The following is a 10,039-nucleotide window of genomic DNA, read 5'->3' as shown; positions in this document are numbered from 1 at the left end:
TCATAGTGAAGAATGGATCAGAATTACTTAAAAGAATTAATCAAGGAGAAGATAGATTTAGTGAACTTGAAGCCGGACTATTTAAAAATACAAAGTCAGAGGAGACAAAAAAGAATAAAAAATAAAGCATGCCTACGAACTCTAAAAAATAGCCTTAAAATAGCAAATCTAAGAGTTATTGGCCTTAAGGAGGAGGTAGAAAAAGAGATGAGTTGAACATTTATTTAAATAAATAATATTAAACAATTCCTCAACATTTAATATCAACATTCAAGTAAAAGAAAGTTACAGAACATCAAGCAGATTTAACCCAAAGAAGACCACCTCAGGGCACTTAACTGAACTCCCAAATGTTCAGGATAAAGAAATGATTCTAAAAGCAGCGAGAGGAGAGACACAAATAACATTTGATGGAACTCCAATACATCTGACAGCAGACTTTTCAGGGAAAAATTTACAGGCTGAGAGAGTGGCATGACATCCTAAAAAAGCTGAAGGAAAAAAAAAAGACTTTTACTTTAGAATAAGGTATCTGGCAAAAATGTCCTTTAAACTTGATGGAGAGATAAGAACTTTTCCCGACAAACAAAAACTGAGGGATTTCATTAACACCAGACCTGTCCTACAAGAAATGCTAAAGGGATTTCTTAACCTAAAAGAAAAAAAGTGAGCAATAAGAAATCGTTTGAAGGTACAGAACTCACTAGCAATAGCACATGGAAAAACACAGAATATTATAACATGGTAATTATGGGGTGCAAAAATCTCAAATAGAAAGAGTAAACAATAAACCAATAAAAAATAATAACTACAACATATTTCCAAGACACAGACAGTAAAATAGAGAATGAAGAGAAATAACAAAAAGTTTAAAAGAATGGAATAAAGTATAGAGTTTTTATTAGTTGTTTTGCTTGTTTCTTTGTTTATGCAATCAGTGTTAAGTTGTTCACAATCTAAAATCATGTATTAAATTATTTTCAAGCCTCATGGTAATTTCAAATCAAAAAGTGCACCACAGATGTACAAAAAGTAAAAAGCAAGAAATTAGATTATAATACAAGAGAAATCACCTTCACTAAAAGGAAGAAAGGAAGAAAGGAAAGAAGGAAGAGAGGACAAAAATCAATCAGAAAACAAATAACAAAATGGCAGGAGTAAGAGCTTATCAATAATAACTTCGCACGTAAATGAACTAAATACTCCAGTCAAAAGAAAAACAGTGGATGAATGGATGGAGAAGCAGGACAATAATCTGTGACCTACAAAAAAAATACTTTACCTATAAAGATACTTTAGACTGAAAATAAAAGGATGGAAAAAGTTATTCCATTCCAATAGAAACCAAAAAAGAGCAGAAATAGCTATGCTTATACCAGACAAAAATAGATTTCAACAAAAGACTGTCGGAAGAGATTAAAAAGGTCATTATATAATAAGAAAGAGATCCATTCATCCAGAGGGTATAATAATTAAAAATATATATGCACCCAATACTAAAGCACCTAGATAAATGAAGCAAATATTATAAGAGCTAAAGAAAGAGACCTCAATACAATAATGACTGGACACTTCAACACCCTTCGTTAGTCATTGGATAGACCTTCCAGACAGAAAATCAACAAAGAAACATCAGACTTAATCTGTACTACAGAACAAATGAACCTAATAGTTATTTACAGAAAATTTCATGCAACAGCTGCAGAATACACATTCTTCTCCTCAGCACACAGTTTATTCTCAAGGATAGAGCAAATGTTAAGTAACAAGTCTAAAAACATTCCAAAAAATTGAAGTAATATCAAGCATTTTATCTGACTACAGGGAATAAAACTAGAAATCAATTTAAAAAGGAATTTCAGAAACTATACAAACACATGGACATTAAACAATATGCTCCTGACTGATTAGTAGGTTGACAAAAAAGTTAAGAAGAGAATAGAAAAATTTCTTGAAACAAATGACAATGGAAACATAGCATAGCAAAACCTATGGAATATAGTAAAAGAGGTACTATTATAAAAGGAAAATTTATAACTGTAAGTGCATACATAAAAAACAGAAAAGCTTCAAATAAATAACCTAACAATACATCTTAATTAATTAGAGTAAAAAGCCCAAACGAAACCCAGAATTAGAAGAAAAGAAATAATGAAGATTAGAGCAGAAGTAAATAAAGTTAAAATGAAGACAACAATGCAAAAGATTAATGAAACAAAAAGTTGATTTTTTTGAAAAGTAAAACAATTGACAAATATTTAAACAGGCTAATTGAAAAAAAGAGAAGATACAAATTAGTAAAATCAGAGGTGAAAAAGGAGACATTACAAGTAATGCTTCAGAAAATCAAAGGATCATTAGTGGCTACTATCAGCAATTGCATGCCAACAAATTAGAAAACCTAGAGGAAATTAATTCCTAGACACACACAACTTACCAAGATTGAACTAGAAAAAAATCTAAAACCTGAACAGCTGAATAACAATTAACAAAATTAAAGCCTTAATAAAAAAGTCTGTAGAACCAGACTGAAAAATAGAGAAGGAAAAAACATTTCCAAACTCATTCTTTGAGGCTAGTGTTACCCTGATATCAAAACCAGACAAAGACACATTAAAAAAGCAAACTACAGGCCCATATCTGAGAATATTGGTGCAAAAATTTGCAATAAACCTAGCAAACTTAATTAAACAATACATAAATAGGTAATTCATGGTAATTCATAATGACCAAGTGGGATTTATCCCAGGGATGCAAGGATGGTTCAACATACAAATTAATCAGTGTGACACGTCACATAAACAGAATGAAGGTGCCGGGCACAGTGGCTCATGCCCATAATCCCAGCACTTTGGGAAGCGGAGGTGGGCATATCACCTGAGGTCAGGAGTTCAAAACCAGTCTGGCCAACATGGTGAAACCCTGTCTCTACTAAAAATACAAAAATTAACCAGGCATGGTGGTGGGTGCCTGTAATCCCAGCTACCCGGGAGGCTGAAGCAGGAGAATCACTTGAACCCGGGAGGCAGAGGTTCCAGTAAGTTGAGATCATGCCATTGCACTCCAGCCTGGGTGACAGAGGGACACTTCATCTCCAAAAAAAAAAAAAAAAAGAAAAAAAAGGATAAAATCCATATAATCATTTCACTTATGCTAAAAAATTATTTGATAAAATTTAATATCTTTAATAATAAAAAACCCTTTGAAAACTGGGTATGGAATGAACATACCTCAACATAATAAAAGTCATATATGACAGACCCACAGCTAGTATCAGACTAAGTGGGGAAAAACTAAAAGCCTTTCCTCTAAAATCTGGAAGATGACAAGAATGTCCACTTTTACCACTGTTATTCAACATAATTCTGAAAGTCCTATCTCGAGCAATCAGACAAAAGAAAGCAATAAAAGGCATCCCAATTGGAAAAGAAGTCAAATTATCTTTTTTTGCCAATATATAATCTTACATTTGAAAAAGCATAAAGACTCCTCCGATAGGGTTTGAATGTGTGTCCCCTCCCAAATGTCATATTTAAATGTAATTCTCAGTGTTGGAGGTGGGCCTGGTGAAAGGTGATTTAACTCTCGGGGTGGATTACTCACAAATGGCTTAGCACCATCCCATTTGGTACTATCCTCATGAGAGTGAGTGAGTTCCTATAAGATCTGGTTATTTAAAAGTGTGTAACAATTCGCCCCTCTGTTTTTTGCTCCTGCTTTTTGCCCTGTGATGTGCAAGATTCTGCTTTAACTTCTGTCATGACTGTAAACTTCCAGAGGCCTCCCCAGAAGTGCATGCCAATGCTATGCCTTCTCTACAGCCTGTAGAATCATGAGCCACTTAAACTTCCTTTTTTTAAAAAAAATTACCCAGTCTCAATTATTTATAGTGATGCAAAAATAGCTTAATACAGAAAATTGGCACCAAGGAGTGGAAAATTTTTATAAGAATACCTGAAAATGTGGCATCAGCTTTGTAATTGGGTAAAGAGGCAGAGGTTGGAAGAGTTTGTAGGACTCAGAAGAAGACAGAAAAATGAGGGAAAGTTGAGATTTTCTTAGAGACTGGTTGCATGGCTGTGACCAAAGTGCTGATAGTGATCTGGACAGTGAAGGCTGGGCTGAGGAGGTCTCAGATGAAAATTAGAAACTTATTAGGACTGAAGCAAAGGTCATGCATGTTGTCTTAGCAAAGTGGTTGGCTGAATTTCTGTCATGTCCTAGGGATATATAAAAGTTTGAATTTGAAATTGATGATTTAAGGTTTCTGATGGAAAAATGTCTAAGCAGCAAAGCATTTGAGATGTGGCCTGGCTGCTTCTAACAACCTATGCTCACATGTTCTAGCAAAAAAAAAAAAAAAAAGTTGTAACTTATACTTACAAGGGAAGCATAGTGTAAAAGCTTGAAAACTCTGCAGCCTAGTCACGTGGCTGAAAAATGAAAAGCTTTTATAAAAGAGGAAGTCAAGCAGCCTGTGGAGCAACCAATTGTTAGAGATATTTGTATAACCTAAAAAAAAGCAAGTGTTGATAACCAAGACAATGGGAAAGAGGAATTGAAGGCATTTTAGAAATCTAAAAGGCAGGCCCCCCATCAAAGGCCCTGAGGCCTAAAAGAAGAGAATAGTTTCTGGGGTCAGGCCCAGGACCTGCTGCCTTGGGTAGCCTTGGAACATGGCTCCCTGCATCCTGGCCACTGCTCCAGCTCCAGGTGTAGCACAAATTGACTCAGTTACAACTCCAGCCACTGCTTCAGAGGGTGCAAGCCATAAGCCTTGGTAACTTGCATATGGTGTTAGGTCTGTGGGTATACAAAATGCAAGAGTTGACACTTGGGAGCCTCTACCTTTACTACAAAGAATGTATAAAAAAGCCAGGGTGCGCAGGCAGAAGCATGCTGCAGGGGTGAAGCCCTCATGCAGAACCTCTACTAAAACAATGGAGAAAAGAAATGTGGGGTGACAGTCCCCATGCAGGCTCCCCACTGGGGTATGGCCTAGCAGATCTGTGAGGAGAGGATCACTGTCCTCCAGAGCCCAGAATGGTAGATCTAGCTACAGCTTGCACCTTGCACCTGGAAAAGCCAGAGGCACACAATACCAGCCAGAGGCACACAATGCCAGCCCATGAGAGCAGCTGTGGGCGCTGAACCATGCAAAGTCACAAAGTTGAACTTCCCAAGGCATTAGTGTGCCCTGGAAATGGGACACAGAGTCAAAAATAATTATTTTGGAGCCTTACAATTCGATAACTGCCCTTCTGGGTTTCAGACTTTCATGGGTCCTGTGGCCCCTTTCTTTTGGCTGATTTCTTCCTTTTAGAATAGGAGTATTTACCCAATGCCTCTGCCCCATTTGTATCTTGGAAGTACCTAACTTGTCTTTTATTTTACAGGCTTATAGGAGGAAGAAACTAGCTTTGTCTTAGATGAGGCTTTTGACTTTTGAGTTAAGGCTGAAATGAGTTAAGACTTTGGGGATTATTGGGAAGTCATGATTGTATTTTGAAATATGAGAAGGATATGAGATTTAGAATGGCCAGTGGCAAAATCATTTTGATGTGTGTCTGGATGTGTGTTCCCACCAAAATCTTATATTGAAATGTAATCCTCAATGTTGGAAGTGGGCCTAGTGGGGAGGTGATTGAATCATGAGGGCAGGATTTCCATGAACAGTCTGGCATCATTTCCTTTGGCGCCATTCTCACAATAGTAAGTTTTCATGAGAGCTGGTTACCTACAAGTGTGTAGCACTCCCCCCGCCCTCGCACTTACCATGGGATGTGCAAGCGCCGGGTTTATTTTTCACCTTGATTGTCAGTTGTCAAAGGCTTCACTGGAAGCAGAAGCCAGTGCTATGTTTTCTGTACAGCCTGTAGAACCATGAGCCAATTAAACCTATTTCCTTTATAAATTAACCAGTCACCGATTATTTTTATAGCAATGTGAGAATGGCCTAATATATCCACCAAAAAGCTATTAGAAGTAATAACTTGAGTAAATTTGCAGAATACAAAATCAACATATACAAATCAGTAGGATTTCTATATGCCAACAGTCAACAAATTGAAAAAGAATTCAAAAAAGTAATCCTATTTGCAATAGCCACAAATAAAACAAAATGTGTGGGAATTTACCAAAGAAATAAAAGTTCTCAACAATTAAAAATGTAAAACACTGATAAAAGAAATGAAAGAGGACCCAAAAATTGGAAAGATGTTTTTATGTTCACAGATTGGAAGAATCAGTATTTTTTTAAATGTCCATACACTCCAAAGCAATCTATACATTTCATGCCATCTCTATCAAAATAACAGGCCAGGGGTGGTGGCTCATGCCTGTAATCCCAACACTTCGGGAGGCCGAGGTCGGTGGATCATGAGGTCAGGAGTTCAAGACCAGCCTGGCCAACTTGGTGAAACCCCAGCTCTACTAAAAAAAAAAAAAATTAGCCAGGCTTGGTGGCGGGTGCCTGTAATTCCAGCTACTCAGGAGGCTGAGGCAGAGAATTGCTTGAACCCAGGATGTTACAGTGAGCCAAGATTGCATTACTGCACTCCAGTCTAGGTGACAGAGTGAGACTCCATCAAAAAAAAAAAAGACATTCCTCACAGAAAAAGAAAAAAAAATTTATAGGGAACAAAACACCCTAATAGTCAAAGCTATGCTGAGTATATAAAACAAAACTGGAGGAATTCCATTACCTGGTTTTAAATTATACTACTAAGTTATACTAATTAAAACAGCATGACACTAGCATTAAAACAGACATAATGACAAATGGAACAAAACAGAGACCTTAGAAACAAACTCATACAGCTAAACTAAACTTATTTTCAACAAAAGTGCCAAGAACATACAATAAAAAATAAGACAGTTTTTGTAATAAATAGGGCTGGGAAAACTGGCAAGCCATAAGCAGAAGAATAAAACTAGAACCCTATTTCTTGCCACATACAAAAATCAAATTAAAATGAATTAAAGACTTAAACCTGGCCGGGCGCGGTGGCTCAAGCCTGTAATCCCAGCACTTTGGGAGGCCGAGACGGGCGGATCACGAGGTCAGGAGATCGAGACCATCCTGGCTAACACGGTGAAACCCCGTCTCTACTAAAAATATACAAAAAATTAGCCGGGCGAGATGGCGGGCGCCTGTAGTCCCAGCTACTCGGGAGGCTGAGGCGAGAGAATGGCGTAAAAAACCCGGGAGGCGGAGCTTGCAGTGAGCTGAGATCCGGCCACTGCACTCCAGCCTGGGCGACAGAGTGAGACTCTGTCTCAAAAAAAAAAAAAAAAAAAAAAAAAAGACTTAAACCTAACACCTCAAATTATCAAACTTTTACAAGAAAACATTGGGGAAACTCTTTAGGGCATTGGTTTGGGCAAAAATTTCTTAAATAATGCCCTATAAGCACAGACAACCAAAAAAAAAAAAACATGGACAAATGGGATTACAGCAAGTCAGAAAGCCTTAAAGTGAAGGAAACAATAAACAAAGTGAAGAGAAAATCCACAGAATAGGAGAAAATATTTGTAAATTATCCATCTGAAAAGCAATTAATAGCTACATGATATGGTTAGGCTTTGTGTCCCCACCCAAATCTCATATTCAATTGTAATCCCCAGGTTTTGAGGGAGAGACCTGGTAGAAGGTGACTGGATCATGGAGGGGTGGTTTCCCCCATGCTGTTCTTCTGATAATGAGTGAGTTCTCATGAAATCAGATGGTTTTATAAGGGGCTCTTCTCCCTTTGCTTCACTTACATGCTCTCTCACCTGCCGTCATGGAAGAGGTGCCTGCTTCCCCATCTGCCATGATTTTAAGTTTCCTGAGGCCTCCCCAGCCATGTGGAACTGTGAGTCAATTAAACCCATTTCCTTTATAAATTACCCAGTCTTGCCAGGTGCAGTGACTCATGCCTGTAATCTCACCACTTTGGGAGGCCGAGGTGGGTGGATCACAAGGTCAGGAGTTCAAGACCAGCCTGACCAACATGGCAAAACCCCATCTCTACTAAAAATACAAAAATTAGCCGGGCTTGGTGGCAGGTGCCTGTAATCCCAGCTTCTCAGGAGGCTGAGGCAGAGAATTGCTTGAACCAGGAGGCGGAGTTTGCAGTGAGCCCAGATTGCACCACTGCACTTCAGCCTGGGCAACAGATCAAGACTTCATCTCAGTAAATAGATAACCCAGTCTCGGGTATTTTTTTACAGCACTGCAGAAACAGACTAATACACTACAATATATTGAGTTCAAAAAATTCTGTAGAAAAAATGTAATAATCCAATTGAAGAGTGGACAAAAAATTTAAATAGACATTTATGAAAAGAAGACATACAAATGTCAAACAGGCAAATGAAAAGGTGCTCCGGCCGGGCGCGGTGGCTCAAGCCTGTAATCCCAGCACTTTGGGAGGCCGAGATGGGCGGATCACGAAGTCAGGAGATCGAGACCATCCTGGCTAACATGGTGAAACCCCGTCTCTACTAAAAAAATACAAAAAATTAGCCGGGCGAGATGGCGGGCGCCTGTAGTCCCAGCTACTCGGGAGGCTGAGGTGAGAGAATGGCGTAAACCCGGGAGGCGGAACTTGCAGTGAGCTGAGATCTGGCCACTGCACTCCAGCCTGGGCGACAGAGCGAGACTCCGTCTCAACAAAAAAAAAAAAAAAAAAAAAAAGAAAAGGTGCTCCACATCACTGATCATCATAGAAATGCAAATCAAACCCAAAATGAGGTATCATTTCACCCCAGTTAAGATGGTTTTTATCCAGAAGTCAGTCAAAAACAAATGCTGGTGAGTATGTGGAGTGAAGGGAACCCTTGTGCACTGTTGTTGGGAGCACAATTAAGGACAGTTTGGATGTTCCTGATTTAACTAAAAATAGAGCCACTACATGGTCCAGCAATCCCACTGTTCAGTATATGCCTAAGAGAAATAAATTCAAAGACATATTGTAAATCAAAAACATATTGTCACTCTCATGTTTGCTACAGCAGGGTTTATAATAGCCAAGATTTGGAAGGAACCTAAATGTCCATCAACAGATGACTGGATAGAGAAAATGTGGTACATATACACAATGGGGTATGATTCAGCTATGAGAAAGAATGAGAGTCTGCCATTTGCAATAACATAAATGGAACTGAAAGTCTTTATGTTAAGTGAAATAAGTTAGGCACAGAAAGACAAATGTCACATGTTCTCACTTATTTGTGGGTGCTAAAATTCAAAACAATTGGTGTCATAGAGATAGAGAGTATAAGGATGGTTACCAGAGGCTGGGAAGGGCAGTGAAGGAACGGGGGATAGTGGGGATGCTAAATGGGTAAAATAAAATTGTTAGAAAGAATGAATAAGACAATATTTAATAGCACAACAGGGTGATTATAGTAAAAAATAATTTAACTTACATTTTGAAAACCTAAAACAGTATAATTGGATTATTTATAACACAAGCTATAAATGCTTGAGGGGATGGATACCCCATTTTTATTATGTATTACTCACTGCATGCCTGTATCAAAATATGTCATGTACTCCCATAAATATATACACCACCTATGTACCCACAAAAATAAATTAAAAACTGAAATTAAAATTAAAGCCAAAGGGAGGAGAGTATAATGAGGCATGTGTGACCCATGGCTTGAACCAGCTTTTCAGGTTAACTTTGGAATGTCCTTCCAAGAAGAGGGGTCCATTTAGTCAATAGGAGCTTAGAAAATAATTTTTAGTTTATAAGCGGAAAAAAGGGTTTTTAATCCTGAGCCATAGCTCTCAATCAATCCCTCCAGGGAACCCTGTTCTTTACTCTGGAGATAAACACTATTTTTCTTTTCCACTGAATAACACCACATTTCAAAATGGGGGGAAACATCTTGAAACGAAGAGGTACAGCCTCATTAAATTTGATTTGGTTTCAATTGTAATTAATTTAATCACATGTGTTCTAGAGTTTCTCCTCAGTCTTCTCCTACTTTAGGCCCATGATCTGTTGAATTTGCTCAGCTCCCTGCTCAACAGCAGGAAATCAGT

Source organism: Trachypithecus francoisi, unplaced genomic scaffold, assembly GCF_009764315.1.
Source record: "Trachypithecus francoisi isolate TF-2019V2 unplaced genomic scaffold, Tfra_2.0 Lachesis_group1, whole genome shotgun sequence".
Lineage (NCBI taxonomy): Eukaryota > Metazoa > Chordata > Mammalia > Primates > Cercopithecidae > Trachypithecus > Trachypithecus francoisi.
The sequence above is the reverse complement of the archived record's forward strand: the minus strand, read 5'-3'. Positions refer to the sequence as shown.